This window comes from Ascaphus truei, chromosome 8, assembly GCF_040206685.1.
Source record: "Ascaphus truei isolate aAscTru1 chromosome 8, aAscTru1.hap1, whole genome shotgun sequence".
NCBI classification, from domain to species: domain Eukaryota; kingdom Metazoa; phylum Chordata; class Amphibia; order Anura; family Ascaphidae; genus Ascaphus; species Ascaphus truei.
Window position 1 is genome coordinate 6,603,071 of NC_134490.1, and position 17,864 is coordinate 6,620,934.

General features: G+C 51.7%; 1 protein-coding gene across 2 annotated transcripts in view; it reads left to right on the forward strand.

The window, feature by feature from the left end:
* The window catches only part of CSGALNACT2 (chondroitin sulfate N-acetylgalactosaminyltransferase 2), a 59,613-nt gene that overhangs the window by 18,075 nt on the left and 23,674 nt on the right, over positions 1-17,864 (forward strand). The window contains exon 1 of one of the 2 annotated variants that reach the window (XM_075610424.1): positions 9,525-9,636. The exons of the other annotated variant lie outside the window; for it this stretch is intronic. The gene's annotated coding sequence lies outside the window, so the exon portion shown is untranslated. Of the gene's footprint in view, positions 1-9,524; positions 9,637-17,864 lie in introns of those variants that run through there. 2 annotated transcript variants of the gene reach the window in all.

Consider the following 17,864-nt stretch of genomic DNA (forward strand, 5'->3'; position numbering starts at 1 on the left):
ACCCCCATCATGCCCTGCTCCTCTTTGCACTTTCTCTCCCCTCCCCCTCTCTTTTTGGAGAGAGAGAGAGCTGTATTTCTGTATTTGTGGCAATGCTTTTTGTTATGGGATGTAGAAGTTGCTGAGAAAGGTGCGTACATAGTGGTGCAGTGTATGGGCACACGCATAGGTGGATAGGAGGCGAGATGAAGAAATGTGGCGAAGTTGGAGAGAACAGAAAAGTTTACAAATGAAAACAGAAAAAGCAATAGGGATTACATGAGATGCAGGGTGAGAGGTAGGAGGAGAGAGGCCCCGGGTATTGGAGGAGTAGGAGGAGAGAGAGCAGGTGTATAAATCAGGCCTGGGAGGGTATGATGAGATGTAGGAGGAGAGAGGCCCCGGGTATTGGAGGAGTAGGAGGAGAAAGAGCAGGTGTATAAATCAGGCCTGGGAGGGCATAATGAGATGTAGGAAGAGAGAGTTCCCTGGGTATTGGAGGAGATGAGAAGGTGAGGGAGCAGGTGTATAAATCAGGCCTGGGAGGGCATAATGAGATGTAGGAGGAGAGAGGTCCCGGGTATTGGAGGAGATGAGGAGAAGCTGAGAGAGCATGTGTATAAATCAGGCCTGGGAGGGTATGATGAGATGTAGGAGGAGAGAGGCCCCGGGTATTGGAGGAGTAGGAGGAGAAAGAGCAGGTGTATAAATCAGGCCTGGGAGGGCATAATGAGATGTAGGAGGAGAGAGTTCCCTGGGTATTGGAGGAGATGAGAAGGTGAGGGAGCAGGTGTATAAATCAGGCCTGGGAGGGCATGGTGAGATGTAGGAGGAGAGAGGTCCCAGGTATTGGAGGAGATGAGGAGAAGGTGAGAGAGCATGTGTATAAATCAGGCCTGGGAGGGCATAATGAGATGCAGGAAGAGGGGAAGGAGGAGAGCGGTCCCGGGTATTGGAGGAGATGAGGAGTAGGATGAGAGAGAGTAGGTGTATAAATCAGGCATTGTGGGAAGTGTAGCACAGCAGCTTCGAAAGTTAGTCTTTAGATTTAGAAAGCCACGTTCTCCCAGTTGCCGGGCTGATGAAGTGCAGAGTCCAATTCTTGTATTTTTCACCTCCAATTTGAGCTCCACAGACACCAATGTGCAGTCTCATTACACAGGATGGTCTGTACCTGGGTGAGTGACAGGCCGCTCAGCCTATCCCAGAGGGGGAGGGATGTGCATCATCACTGGCTGTCTCCAGGAATGTGACAGGCCTTTCAGCCTATCACGGAGGGATGTGATGTGCAGACATCCTTGGAGGAATATATACAGTACTAGCTGAGAGACCAGGCGTTGCCCGGGATGTACCCCCCTTCACAGCTGTCTGGCCCCCACATTCACAACTCCGTTTCCGCGGTGAAAGCAGACGGAGAGGCTGGAAAGTGTTGCTGGATTGTTCGGAGAGTGTGAGAGATGGGTCGGCGTGGTCAGCGAACCACGCAGGCCAATGAGGTGGGCGGGGGCAGGGCCGGCCCACGGACCAATCTAATTGGCCAGAGGCTGAGTGACAGACAGACCGGACCAATCAGATTGCCCATAAGCACAGCAAACATAAAACGTTTTCAATTATATAGATATAATAATTGGTCCTTGGATCTGGTAGTTTAACTCCTTTGATGCCATAGGGTTCTGAGATATAAGACTTAAACAAATAATATCATCATTATCGTGGTTTCATAGTATGAAGAATAACAAACCTGTGCCCTGTCTCGGGTGTAGGAATAAGTTGCATGAAGGAAGTGTTATTAGCTGCATATTTGCTGTGAAGTCGGAGTTACCCTGCGTACTTTCTAACTTGATCTCTAAAATATGTCCTGACACATTAATGTCAGTTTTTGGGGTCGGCACCTTTCGGATCTTGCATAATACCCATCATTGTTTGTACAGTGAGACTGGGCGGAAACATTTCTATTAACCCCTTTATTCCTGGAGGGAACTGCCGCATGCATTGCCACAAGTTAAATAACAGTGATAATTTGTAGGGGGCCCATGACTCGAAATGTCAGGATCTCATAGAGCTTAAAGGCAGCCTATGCTAATCACAGGGTTGTGTGTACATTTCATGAAATACAATATAAGGCGCGTGCTTGTCTTTGAAGTGGGAGAACCTATTGTCAGTTTCTTTAGTGCTGGTGGTACCGATTCTCACAGGTTTTTTTTTATGCTCGATTTCTCTCATCATTAAGGATGAGTACTTTCACTGGCATTTTTAGTTGTAAAAAAGAATGGTGTTTTGGTATTTCTACAACTATTGGTTTTGTAAAACTTAACGGTAAAAAAAACTCAACATTAAAAGGATTACAAAAATCCAATATGAAACTTTTTTTTTGGTGCAAGAGTTTTAGTTTTTCTTACCCAAACGTTACCTCCGTGTATTAAAGAAACAAGCGGAATCCGAGGGTTCGCCGGTCTCTGGTTTTGGCTCCAATTTTGCTCCAATTTGAAAAATGGTTCCGAAGTTCGATGCGTTCATCCGAACAAGCGCGGAGCTTCCCAGAGCTTGGACCCCACAGACCTGCCCATCTTTACTCCTCGTGGGCAAATACAGAAGCCTTTTTAAAAACCTTTGCTTGTTTGAAAATATGAAATCTCGCAATGAACATTAACTCCTTTATTGCCGCGGCAGCCGCTGAGCTCCTCGTGTCTTTGTGGCCCATCGTTCCCGTCTTTTTTTTTTCTTTCTACCCTAAAAACCCCCAGAGGATAAGATCTTTAGGGAGGGGGCGGCATGTCCTCTAAATGTGAGCAATAACAATCACCTGATTTCACATTCTCGCAATGGGACTGAAAGCGCTTCAGAATTACAATATAGCGCGCAGTACGCAGCGCAACGCATCTACATTTATAGGCGCAGTGCCTGCCCAGGCGAGCGTTCAATCTATGGCACGGAAATAGTGATTTATCCAATGAGCTGACACCGGGATTAGACCGAGGTCAAAGGATCGTTACATAGTTACATAGTAGATGAGGTTGAAAAAAGACATATGTCCATCAAGTTAAACCTATGCTAAATTTAGACAACAGAAACTTTATCTTATATTTATAGTATATTGATTCAGAGGAAGGCAAACAAAAAACCCTGGTTAAATATCATTTAATGATATCTCATAGAGGGGGGGAATAAATTCCTTCCTGACTCCAAATACTGGCAATCAGATTACTCTCTGGATCAACACCCTTCCCATGTTTACTTATTTGGTATATCCCTGTATAACTTTCCTGTCTAAAAAGATGCCCAACCTTATCTATTGTATCTGCCATCACAGTCTCCATGGGTAATGAATCCCACACTGTAACTGCCCTTACTGTAAAGAACCCTTTCCTGTGTTGCTGGTGAAATCTCCTTTCCTCCAACCTTAAGGGATGGCCCCGAGTCCTTAGTACTGCCCTTGGGATGAATAGTTCTTTTGAAAGCTCCTTGTACTGTCCCCTAATATATTTGTATATAGTTATTATACCCCTTCTTAGATGCCTCTTTTCTAATATAAACGTATCTAAATTAGCTAGCCTCTACTCATAAGTTAGATTGTCCATCCCCTTTATTCATTTGGTGGCTCTTCTCTGCACTCTCTCTAGTTCCATAATGTCTTCTCTAAGGAGTGGTGCCCAAATTGTACTCCATATTCAACAGGTTCCCCTGCTTCAAGTCACTGTTATTGTTTTCAGAGTCTGTGCCTTTACTCACTGAGCCTCCCCCTTCAGCCCAATGTATACATCACTATTGGCAAGAACTATGGCAAGAACCCGACATTTATTTCCCCCCGCGGGTGAGACTGGGAGGAACTGGTCAGACTGGGGAGTTTTGGGAGCTGGTTGAATAACATGCATGTTGCCCGGGGGTCTAAATTAGCCAGTAGCCTTTGCAGTGTCTGGTTTCTGGGACAGATTGATGATTTATTGTGTAATTGTTCCGAGCCTCCGCCGCCCTGAGAGGGGAAAAAAAAAAAAAAAAAGAAGAATATTTGCCATTTTTCCCAGGCCGTCCCCAGAGAAGGATCACTTTGTAAGATAGTGACGCTGTGGGCTGGCTTTGTCTTCCATTCCCCGGAAGCCTTTACGTGTCTCTAAGGGATACATTGCGTGTTCGGGTGAGAGGCCGCAACACCCACTTGGGATGAACACACTGCAGCAGGCGTGGCCAACGCCAGTCCTCAAGGGCCATTAACAGGGCAGAGTTGCAGGATATCCCTGCTTCAGCACAGGTGGCTCAATCAGTGGCTCATCGAAGACTGAGCCACTGATTGAGCCACCTGTGCTGAAGCAGGGATATCCTGCAAACCGGCCCTGTTGGTGACCTTTGAGGACTGGAGTTGGCCACCCCTGCACGCCTAACCATTTCAATCTTCTCCGAGACGCCCAGAAAACCCTTTTTATTTTGTTTGCACAATGCATTTTGACCCCTCCGGCGCTCTGTCCACTTTTCTCAAGGACCTTTTTTGCAGCTAGTAGAACTTTGAACTTTTTCAGCCTAAACTACCACGTTACATTATGTGCTGGGATTTATAGCCTGTGTTTATCTTTCCTTTGTAACCCCTTTGCTGCCAGAATGGCCTGCTTGGTATTGTAAAAACTTGCTGCTCCATTAAAGGGCCGATGCAATGTGCTGCAGGAACCACTGGCAGTGAGGAGGGGCACATGGGAGCCGGTGCAATGTGCTGCAGGTACCTCTGGCAGGGAGGATGGGCACATGGGAGCCGGTGCAATGTGCTGCAGGTACCTCTGGCAGTGAGGAGGGGCACATGGGAGCCGGTGCAATGTGCTGCAGGTACCTCTGGCAGGGAGGATGGGCACATGGGAGCCGGTGCAATGTGCTGCAGGTACCTCTGGCAGTGGGGAGGGGCACATGGGAGCCGGTGCAATGTGCTGCAGGTACCTCTGGCAGTGGGGATGGGCACATGGGAGCCGGTGCAATGTGCTGCAGGTAACTCTGGCAGTGAGGGGTCTCATGGGAGCCAGTGCAATGTGCTGCAGGTACCTCTGGCAGTGAGGAGGGGCACATGGGAGCCGGTGCAATGTGCTGCAGGAACCTCTGGCAGTGAGGAGGGGCACATGGGAGCCAGTGCAATGTGCTGCAGGTACCTCTGGCAGTGAGGGGGGGGGGGCACATGGGAGCCGGTGCAATGTGCTGCAGGTACCTCTGGCAGTGAGGAGGGGCACATGGGAGCCGGTGCAATGTGCTGCAGGTACCTCTGGCAGTGAGGAGGGGCACATGGGAGCCAGTGCAATGTGCTGCAGGTACCTCTGGCAGTGAGGAGGGGCACATGGGAGCCGGTGCAATGTGCTGCAGGTACCTCTGGCAGTGAGGAGGGGCACATGGGAGCCAGTGCAATGTGCTGCAGGTACCTCTGGCAGTGAGGATGGGCACATGGGAGCCAGTGCAATGTGCTGCAGGTACCTCTGGCAGTGAGGAGGGGAACATGGGAGCCAGTGCAATGTGCTGCAGAGACCTCTGGCAGTGAGGATGGGCACATGGGAGCCAGTGCAATGTGCTGCAGACCACTGGCAGTGAGGAGGGGCACATGGGAGCCAGTGCAATGTGCTGCAGGTACCTCTGGCAGGGAGGAGGGGCACATGGGAGCCGGTGCAATGTGCTGCAGGTACCTCTGGCAGGGAGGAGAGGCACATGGGAGCCGGTGCAATGTGCTGCAGGTACCTCTGGCAGGGAGGATGGGCACATGGGAGTTGGTGCAATGTGCTGTAGGTACCTCTGGTAGTGAGGAGGGGCACATGGGAGCCGGTGCAATGTGCTGCAGGTACCTCTGGCAGTGAGGGGGGCACATGGGAGCCGGTGCAATGTGCTGCAGGTACCTCTGGCAGTGAGGAGGGGCACATGGGAGCCGGTGCAATGTGCTGCAGGTACCTCTGGCAGTGAGGGGGGGGGGGGGACATGGGAGCCAGTGCAATGTGCTGCAGGTACCTCTGGCAGGGAGGAGGGGCACATGGGAGCCGGTGCAATGTGCTGCAGGTACCTCTGGCAGGGAGGAGAGGCACATGGGAGCCGGTGCAATGTGCTGCAGGTACCTCTGGCAGTGAGGATGGGCACATGGGAGTTGGTGCAATGTGCTGTAGGTACCTCTGGTAGTGAGGGGGTTACACGGGCACCGGTGCAATGTGCTGCAGGTACCTCTGGCAGTGAGGAGGGGCACATGGGAGCCGGTGCAATGTGCTGCAGGTACCTCTGGCAGGGAGGAGGGGCACATGGGAGCCGGTGCAATGTGCTGCAGGTACCTCTGGCAGTGAGGAGGGGCACATGGGAGCCGGTTCAATGTGCTGCAGGTACCTCTGGCAGTGAGGAGGGGCACATGGGAGCCGGTGCAATGTGCTGCAGGTACCTCTGGCAGTGAGGAGGGGCACATGGGAGCCGGTGCAATGTGCTGCAGGTACCTCTGGCAGTGAGGAGGGGCACATGGGAGCCGGTGCAATGTGCTGCAGGTACCTCTGGCAGTGAGGGGGGGGGGGGACATGGGAGCCAGTGCAATGTGCTGCAGGTACCTCTGGCAGGGAGGAGGGGCACATGGGAGCCAGTGCAATGTGCTGCAGGTACCTCTGGCAGTGAGGAGGGGCACATGGGAGCCGGGTAAAGACATTTTTTTTCTTACTTGTTCGAGATATATATTCTTATCCTGAACCATTTCAATGGTGCGACCCCCCGTGAGACCAAAGAGAACAAATGGCAGTGGTGTGTGTGTATATATGTATGTATGTATGTATGTATGCATACATACATAACACCCCATCCCTCCTCCTCAGGGAGATTTGGCTGATTCGGGTGTTATGGTGCTAACCAGTTAGGCTCACAAGAGGCCTAAACCTCCACGCTTGGGGGCCTGGGGTGGCTTGTGCAGCGCCTCCACCCATGAGGATCCCTGCATTGGCCCTCACGGGAACCGGTATACCTATTTGGTATACCTCCGATAACCACAATCACAACAAAGTACAGCTAAACCCCGTTATAACGTGGTGCTCGGGGTCCACATAATGAGACCGCGTGATAACTGGGATTGCAATTTTTTTTAAAAAGGCACGGTGCAGGGGATCCGACACCACGGGTCAGCCATCGCAGGGTGGTGTGTGTGTGTGTGTGTGTGTGTGTGTGTCTGAGTGTGTCCGTGTGTCCGTCTCTGTTACCAATAAAGCATTGAATAGATGTTTGCTCTTTTTTTTTTTTTTTAAACATCTATTAAAATCTTTATTGGTAACAGACACACACATCTACACATGACGTCATTTGTGCGGCGCCGCTTGAGAAACTGGGTCGCGTCCTCAGCATGGTGGTGTAGGTGGCCGCGGAAACAATGGTAGGTGATGTTTGGGAGCCAAGTTCAGCCCACGTTATAAGCAGATCCGCGTTGTAGCGGATCGCACTATAACAGGGTTGAGCTGTATATACAACCTATTTACTATGGTCCCACAGTCTCAGCAATACAGTATACACAATCACAATAACCGTCCCCCAAAGTACTGAGAGTGCCCTGGGCACCTAAAACCCAATGGTCTGTCCAAATGGTCAAGAGTGTGTGTGTATATATATATATATGTCGATTCTGCCAGCCCTGAGGAATCCTCCGCTGCGGTTCCGTCTGCTCCGCTGAGTCATCAATATACTAAGGGGGCAAGTCCCTTACTAAGGGCCGGCCCTACAATACATCCACTGCCATGTAGGAAAACTACCTGGGGCCTACAAGGAACGGGTCTGGCCTAGTCCAGGGGGGCCTGGCTCACTCATCCTGGCTCACTCATTTTTTGATATTGTTAACCTTACTTTTCTAACTAGAATGTGTATATATACAATATGTTCAATAGGGCAGTGATGTGTTTGTCAGGGGTTCTCAAGACCCCCCAACTAGTCAGGTTTTCAGGATATCCCTGCTTCAGCACAGGTGGCTCAATCATTGGCTCAGTCTTCCACTGCACCTCCTGTGCTGAAGCAGGGATATCTTGTAAACCTGACCCTGGGAGGGGGGGGGGGGGGGTTGTCTTGAGGACAGGAGTTGATAACCCCATGGGCTAAGGGTCGAGGAAACACTTTGGTTGACCTCCGACCCCCACACTTCTTGAGCCCACATGAAAGATTTCTTAATTACAAAACAAACCGCCTAATATTTGCTGTAAGAATAATTCCATTTGTCTAAAGCAAGCCGCTCCATCGGCTGTGTCCCGCTGAAACCCAGCTCTGTCTGGGCCGTCCCCCGGGATCCCACGCCAGGTGCTAGCACCAGGGGAAAGTGAGACATTTTATTCCAGCACTTCTGCTTGGAGAAGAGAATCGGCTGTTATGTCTGCGCAGGGACACAGTCTCGCGTGTGTGTGCGTGCGTTCGTGCGTGTGTGTGTGTGTGTGTGTGTGCGTGTGTGTGCGTGTGTGTGTGCGTGTGTGTGTGTGCCCGCGTGTGCACTGCACATCGGGCAGCCCTGGGACACACGGTATCCAGGTAAAGTGAAGCTTAGTCACCTTGAGATTTGAGCCAAAAATGAATCCTCCTTTCGAAAGCATTGTGTGGGTGGAGGGCCCAGCTGGCAGTCAAAGGGTTAAAACGCTTTAAGAACGGGCAGCAGAGACGGCGGCCTAAATTATTGCTGGATGGAGAAGCCGGCACTTATGTTTTTTAAGTGGTTGGAAGTGCGACGGTACTTGGGGTATGGAGTACAACTGTCTTTTTATTGATACACTTTGAGTTTCATTTTTTTTTTTTTTTAAGAGATGCATTTTTCTGGGGTGGGGGCGGGGGGCACGTTTTATAAATGTCGAAAATATTTTAACCCTCTTCCTGGCGGAGATGGTAACAAACTGCTGAGTAATGTGAGCTAGTTCAGGGGTGCACAATTCCAGTCCTCAAGATCCCCCAACAGGACAGGTTTTAAGAATATCCCAGCTGCCACCTGTGCTGAAGCAGCGACTGAGCCATCTGTGCTGAAGCAGGGATATCCTGAAATCCTGACCTGTTGGGGGATCTTGAGGAGCGGAGTTGAGCCCCCCTGATCTAGTTCACTGTGGCAGTCATGGGGCTAAATCTGACTTGTTAATACTGCTTTTATAAACCCCTTGTTTTTAGGGTCTCCATCCTATAAGGCAGGTGTGTGCAAACTGGGGGGGGCACTAGATTTTTGTTTGGGGGGGCTTGGCGGTTGCAGAGGTCGCGCGCTCTTCCCCAGAGCACTTAAATTAAAAGCCGGAGAGTGTGCAAGGCGTCCGTAACTCACTTACCTCCTCTCCGCCGGATACCGGGTGGGGGGTGGGGGGTTTAATGAGTGTGCGAGCACTGGGGCTGAGCAGGCAGGGGGGCGCAGGGCCAAAAGTTTGAAGCATACAGTGTCTTTATATTGGAACTTCCGTTATTAGGGTGGATGAGACGGCGAGCTGTCACATGCCGGCCATGTGTAGTGGGGTCTATGAAACGGGTCTCATACAAGTGAATGGGTTAATCCATTTTCCCTGCACTGGTCCCTGTGGTCACGCTCTGTGTGTTCCCAGAAATGCTTCACACAGCACTTTCCCTAAGTTTGCTGTTGAGTTACAGGAGCTGCAGCTCTCAGGAGCTAAGCCAGACGTCTGCCAGTCCCCTCCTCACTGTGTCCAGCTACTGACCGCAGCACCGAGAGCAGAGCGAGGAGAGGTAATACCAACTGCTCTGTTATACAGCACCTATAGAAAGCGCGGCCCGTGGTCCTGTCCAATATGATGTAAAGTCGTCAGCCGCTTGCCTGAAAAGATTTGAGTTCTGTGCATTTGAGCGAGGCTACAACATTGCTGAGCGAGGGAAGGCGGATGTAGCGAGATTGCCTGTGACACAAGATTGTAACCGGAATTGTATTGTATTGCGCTAGTCTAACGTGGTCTGTAGCCGGGACTCGGAAATATTAGTGCATTGTCTGATTTCAGTGCACAGGGAAAATGCTTTATACGCGGGGATCTGCTTTATACGCGGGGATCTGCTTTATACGCGGGGATCTGCTTTATACGCGGGGATCTGCTTTATACGCGGGGATCTGCTTTATACGTGGGGATCTGCTTTATACGTGGGGGTCTGCTTTATACGTGGGGATCTGCTTTATACGTGGGGGTCTGCTTTATACGCGGGGATCTGCTTTATATGCGGGATCTGCTTTATACGTGGGGATCTGCTTTATACGTGGGGATCTGCTTTATACGACGGGATCTGCTTTATACGCGGGGATCTGCTTTATACGACGGGATCTGCTTTATACGCGGGGATCTGCTTTATACACGGGGATCTGCTTTATACGCGGGGATCTGCTTTATACGTGGGGATCTGCTTTATACGTGGGGGTCTGCTTTATACGTGGGGATCCGCTTTATACGTAGGGATCTTTGAAAAGCACATTTCAGTAAATCTCTGTGCAGGGATCCTTACCTTTCTTTTTATATGCTTCGAAACTCCAGAGACCTGTCTGTGTGTCTGTCTCTGTGTGTGTGTGTGTGTGTGTGTGTGTCTGTCTGACTGTGTGTCGGTCTCTGTCTGACTGTGTGTCGGTCTCTGTCTGACTGTGTGTCGGTCTCTGTCTGACTGTGTGTCGGTCTCTGTCTGACTGTGTGTCGGTCTCTGTCTGACTGTGTGTCGGTCTCTGTCTGACTGTGTGTCGGTCTCTGTCTGACTGTGTGTCGGTCTCTGTCTGACTGTGTGTCGGTCTCTGTCTGACTGTGTGTCGGTCTCTGTCTGACTGTGTGTCGGTCTCTGTCTGACTGTGTGCCGGTCTCTGTCTGACTGTGTGCCGGTCTCTGTCTGACTGTGTGCCGGTCTCTGTCTGACTGTGTGCCGGTCTCTGTCTGACTGTGTGCCGGTCTCTGTCTGACTGTGTGCCGGTCTCTGTCTGACTGTGTGCCGGTCTCTGTCTGACTGTGTGCCGGTCTCTGTCTGACTGTGTGCCGGTCTCTTTCTGACTGTGTGCCGGTCTCTTTCTGACTGTGTGCCGGTCTCTGTCTGACTGCGTGCCGGTCTCTGTCTGACTGCGTGCCGGTCTCTGTCTGTCTGCGTGCCAGTCTCTGTCTGTCTGCGTGTCGGTCTTTGTCTGTCTGCATGTCGGTCTCTGTCTGACTGCGTGTCGGTCTCTGTCTGACTGTGTGTGTGTCTTTCTGGCTGTCTGTGTGTGTGTCTTTCTGGCTGTCTGGGTGTGTGTCTTTCTGGCTGTCTGGGTGTGTGTCTTTCTGGCTGTCTGTGTGTGTGTCTTTCTGGCTGTCTGGGTTTTACTGGTCAATGATTCAATGTGTGTAGTATGAATTCTCAGAAGCAAGCACAATAAATGAAACAGGGCACTGAATTAATGCAGTGTGCCAGGCTCCTGGCATTAATCGGGTTAATGTTGTATGCAGGTGTAACTAAATATTGGGTTATATAAAAAATTATATCTTATACTATATTAGTGAAAGCACTGTATGCCTGCCTGCCTGGATGTCCGGTGTCCCTAGGGAAATCTCATTGGTCCCTTGGGCCGCCCCCGCACACCTCTCATTGGCCTGAGGCGGAGTGACGGGCCAAGGGACACACAGGGACACACACACACACACACACACACACACACACACACAGTAGGGGGGGGGGTGTACATTAGCAGCATGTATAACCCGGGGGGTGGGGCTCACATACCCGCCGGTCCCGGAGCCTCCGCCTCTTCCTCCCCGAACATCAGCCTCCACACCCGCGCGCACCTCCTCCTCTCCCCGTGTCTCCCTGTTTCCCGCGCTTTCAGCCCACCCTCCCCCCCCCCCGGCGCCGCTACAGTTAGCGGGGGAGCGAGTGCCCGGGACAGCGGGGGAGCGAGCGCCCGGGACAGCGGGGGAGCGGCCACAACACGCTGCCTCCCGCCTCAGATCCACGTGGGACCTGCCGGACGGGTGAGTGAGCGGCCTTCACCTCCCCTCTCCCACCCCTCACCCCCCTTCACCTCCCCTCACCCACCCCTCACCCCCCTTCACCTCCCCATCACCCCCTCCCCCCCCCGGCGCCGCTACAGTCAGCGGGGGAGCGAGCGCCCGGGACACAGCGGGGGAGCAGCCACAACAAGCTGCTTCCCGCCTCAGATCCACGTGGGAGCGGCCGGACTGGTGAGGGAGCGGCCTTCACCTCCCCTCACCCCCATTCACCTCCCTCCACCCCCCTCACCTCCCCTCCACCCCCCCTTCACCCCCCTCACCTCCCCTTCACCCCCCCCCCTCCCCTCTCCACCCCCCCCTTCACCTCCCTCCACCCACCCCTTCACCTCCCCTCCCCCCCTCCCCTTCACCTCCCCTCCACCCCCCCTCCACCCCCCCCTTCACCTCCCTCCACCCCCCCCCTTCACCTCCCCTTCACCTCCCCCCTTCGCACCACCTCCCCCCACTTCCCACCACCTCCCCCCCTTCCCACCACCTCCCCCCTTCCCCCCCTCCTCCCCACCACCTCCCCCCTTCCCACCACCTCCCCTCCTTCCCACCACCTCCCCCCTTCCCCACCACCTCCCCCCTCCTCCCCCCTTCCCACCACCTCCCCCCTCCTCCCCCCTTCCCACCACCTCCCCCCCTTCCCACCACCTCCCCCCCCCTTCCCCACCTCCCCCCCTTCCCCCCTCCTCCCCACCACCTTCCCCCCTTCCCCCCTCCTCCCCCCCTCCTCCCCCCCTCTCCCCTTCCTCCCCCCCTTCCCCCCTCCTCCTCCCCTTCCCCCTCCTCCCCCCCTTCCCCCCTCCTCTCCCCCTTCCCCCCTCCTCCCCACCACCTCCCCCCCTTCCCACCACCTCCCCCCTCCACACCCCCCTTCCCACCACCTCCCCCCTCCACCCCTCCTTCCCACCACCTCCCCCCTCCACCCCCCCTTCCCACCACCTCCCCCTCCCCCCCCTTCCCCTCCCCCCCTTTCCCCTCCTCCCCCTCCCCCCTTCCCCTCCCCTCCACCCTCCCCCTCCCCCCTTCCCCCCCCTTCCCCTCCCCCCCTTCCCCCCTCCTCACCACCTCCCCCCCCTTCCCACCTCCTCACCACCTCCCCCCCCCTTCCCACCTCCTCACCACCTCCCCCCCCCTTCCCACCTCCTCACCTCCTCCCCCCCCCCTTCCCACCTCCTCCCCCCCCTTCCCACCTCATTGGTCCCTTGGCCCGCCCCCGCACACCTCTCTTTGGCCTGAGGTGGAGTGACGGGCCAAAGGACACACAGGGACACAAACACACACACACACACACGTAGACACACATACGTAGACACACACACACACACACAGACGTAGACACACACACACACGTATACACACACACACGTATACACACACGTATACACACACGTATACACACACGTATACACACACGTATACACACACGTATACACACACACACACGTATACACACACACACACACACGTATACACAAACACAAACACGTATACACAAACACAAACACACAAACACGTAGACACACACACGTAGACACACATGTAGACACACACACACGTACACACACACACACACACGTACACACACACCCACATAGACACACACACACACACACATGTACACGTAGACACACACACACACACACATGTACACGTAGACACGTACACACACATGTACACGTATACTCACACACATGTACACGTACACACACACATGGAGACACACACACACACACATGTAGACATACACACACACGTATACACTCACACACGTATACACACACGTATACACACACACGTATACATACACATAATGTATACACACACGTATACACACACGTGTATACACACACACACACACGCGTGTATACACACACACGTGTATACACACACGCGTGTATACACACACGCGTGTATACACACACGCGTGTATACACACACACGTGTATACGCACACACGTGTACACACACGTGTACACACACACACGTGTACACACACATGTGTACACACACATGTGTACACACACACATGTGTACACACACATGTGTACACACACACGTGTATACACACACACACGTGTATAGACACACACACGTGTATACACACACACACACACACACGTGTATACACACACATGTGTATACACACACGTGTATACACACACAAACATGTTGTATACACACAATATATACATACACAAATGTATACATACACACATGTATACATACACACACATGTATACACACACACATGTATACACGTACACATACACATACACACACACACATGTATACACACACACACACACATACAATGTATACACACAAACATGTATACACACACACACTATCCCCAGCACACCGGTATCCCATTCCCCCCCAGCACACTGGCATTCTCGGCTCCCCGCCATTCCCAGCCCCCATCAACACCATCAGCACCCACACATCGCCACCTTTGCACCTCCCCCATCGGCACACCCACATCCGCACCCCCACATCAGAACCAAACCCTCCCAAATCAGCACCCCGATACAATCACCATCAGTACAGCCACAGCAGCACTACCACCGCACATGGGCCGCGTGGACCACTCCCCACCCAAATGCCACACCCACACCACAAACATCCCGGGCAACGCCGGGGCTCTCAGCTAGTATATATATATATTTTGCTTGAGGTCATTTTTCCCACTTTACCACTCTGGTGCTATAATGAAGATTTTCTGGTAACTCAAAAGTTTGTTTAAGTTACAGAGGAAATAATTCCACAGACAGAAGATATTCCTCCGCAAATGATTTTGCAATTATAGTTGGAGGAGCAGCTCAACCCCCCCCCCCAAACTTATCGTTCTAATTGACTTTCTTAGAAAGATTTAATCACCCGTAAAGAATCTGTCCTATTTATTTCTATCTTGCAAAAAAGGAATGAGAATAGTTTCTTGTTGGGAACACTATCCACATATATTACATAGTTACATAGTAGATGAAGTTGAAAAAAGACATATCCATCGAGTTCCTCCTATTTCAAATTTAGACAACAGATATAGGATAAAATATTTGTATTTATATATACAAATAGTATATTTGTATACTGATATTGATTTGTATACAGTATATTGATCCAGAGGAAGGCAAACACAAAACTCAGTGAAACATCATCCAATGATATCTCATACGGGAAAAAATAAATTCCTTCCTGACTCCAATATTGGCAATCGGATTTCTCCCTGGACCCTTCCCATGTATACGTATTTGGTATATCCCTGTATACCTTTCCTTTCTAAAAACATGTCCAACTTTTTCTTAAAGCTATCTATTGTTTCTGCCATCACAGTCTCCATGGGTAAGGAATTCCACATTTTAACTACCCTTACCAGGGTTGGACAAATTCCTGGGTGCCTAAATTTTTTCTGTCTCTAGTTCCATAATTTCTTTATTTTATGACGTGGTGCCCAAAACTATACTCCATATTAAGGTGTGGTCTTACTAATGCTGTTAAACAGTAGCAAAATTGTGCTTCCATCCCTTCCATCCATTCGTGGTTAATGCAAGATAAGATCTTATTTGCCTTTGTAGCTACTGCCTGACATTGGGCAACATTGTTAAGCCTCCTAAATCCTTCTCCATCACGTTTGACTAATAATAGCACGATAATTACTTTGTAAACAAAGGAACTAAATTAACAATTTTTATGACCACCTAATGTCTTTTAGTGAGCCGGCCATTTGCCAAACATTGTAAAAATGCATTCAAACCATTTACCAAGGAAATATTAAAATAAATAAAATAAGTCTTTTGAAATACTTTTTATTTTATTACTGTACCATGTCCCCGTTCCTCCGTTCCCTTATGTCAGTGATTCCCAACCTTTTTTGTTTGGAGGTACCCTTGAAGTATTTAGAAAAATCTCGGGAACCCCTATCTGGCTGACACATATTAGGTTCGACAGGGATCAGTCACAACATTTCACACCTCACGAGCCCCCTCTATTTCCCACCCTCTACCCATGTATTTCTCTCCCCTCCGTCTCACTAACTCTGCCCCCTCCCGCCTCGCATGTATTTATCCCTTGCGTCTCACTCTTACGCCCTCTTTTCCTCACTCACACCCTCCCGCCCCCTCTCTTCTCTCACTCGCCCCTACCTTCCGTCAATTACCCCACTCTCTCTCAATCCACCCTACAAAATACACACCAACCCCCCCCCCCCCCTAGGGGGGCCTGTGGTCCATAGGAGGAACCCCTGAGACTGCTTCAAGGAGCCCCAGGGTTCACAGAACCCTGGTTCGGAATCACTGCCTTATGTGCTAGTTTGCACTGCTCTTTAAATTGGGAGTTCGGTTCCTCATTCTTAATTTAGGATTTTTACGCCATGGGTAGTACCCAACAAAAGGAAATATATATTTATAGTTGGTTAAATTGCATTCAAGTGCAGTGTTAACTTAATTGTATATAATTCACAATGCATTGAGGATAGTCCAAGGGGGACACCCCAAATTCTCATCCTTGTGCAGACTGAGAGTATCGACATGCCAGTCTTTTCATTTTCCCTTCTGCTAACGAACTTTTTTTGTTTCCATTCCCCGTCCCAGCCTGGGAACATTGTAGAGACTTGCACGCCCTCCCAGTAATAGCTGCTTTGTGCCGTCACTGTCCCTCTCCTGAGTATTCATCGGCCCAGAGGCAGGGGGGTTCCATCCCTCTCTTCCTGCAGCTTCCCAAGCTCCATCCTCAGACGCTCTCCTCCCTCCCTCTGTACAGTGAAGAGATGCCAATAATTGCATACAGATGGCAGAACTCCCTGTTAGACTAGGCTGTCCCAGCCACGTATCTCCAGCTGCGGCTACGAAAGAGACTTGCATGCAAATGCTGTGTCACTTTTGTAAGGTCTCAGAGGCAGCGGCGCAACTCCAGGGCCCAGCACCTTTAGGGGCTCGTCCTCCTCACACCGGAGCGCTGTTCAGCACTTAGGCGCTGAGGCACGCTTAAGTGCGACAGTGAGCCCCTGCAGCCGCAATGAGAGCAGCTTTAGCAGGGCTCGCGCACGCTTCCGCAAGCGTGCGGAAGCGTAGCCGACATTTCAATTTTAGTTTTGGCGCGCCCCCCCGACATGCGACACGTAGGCCAGGGAAAGCACCCGCTTTCCCTCAGCCTCAACGCGCCTCCGCCATGGACTCAGCCTTACTTTAGCATCCCGCCATTTCTGAAGGCCTCCCTCTCTCCACACCCCCTCCCCGGCCCCGCCTGTGTTGCGGGCAGTGACGGAGTTGAAAATCCGCCGCCCCTTGACACTTGCATGTGTTGGCTGCCTTGTTGCTGCCACCGCCACCCCTTCTCCTGAACTACAGCATCATATGCCTCTGCGATCGTCACCAATGTGACGTTGCACGTCATTGCGTTGCCATGGTAACGCGACGTGTTGACGCTGCGACATCGTGTTGCCATGGCAACGAGACGCCATGGGACGTCTATGACCCCGCGGGTTCAGAAGGAGAAGGGGGACAGCAGCTGAGAGGCGGACGACACTGTGCCTTCCCGTCAGGCTCGATAGGCCGAGAGCGTGGTAAATGTATATGGGGGGCGGACATTTTTGCCACCACAAAATGTTGGTGCCCTAGGCCCGGACCTCATGGGAAATCTGCCACTGGTTGCGGGTTCCTTACGTGGCCTTACGTGGCAGAAGGAGCCCACTCAGGTGGTCCTAGCATGGAGGTCTCACTGCTGCTACCGGGTAAAGCCGCCCTCCACGGGCAGGACACCAGGGGGCGATGTGGACTTTAGCCCCCGGGAGCTCACCAGTGACTAGCATAATACAATAGGTACAAGAACTAAAGTGGAACATTGTAAAAATAAATTCCTGTCCTGATAAACAAAGATGTGACGCTTTGAGTAACGTCCGCAAAGCGGCCGAAATGTCACTTTTTTTATTTTCTTGCGAAATGTTTTCAATCAAAAATCTGCAAACTTTGC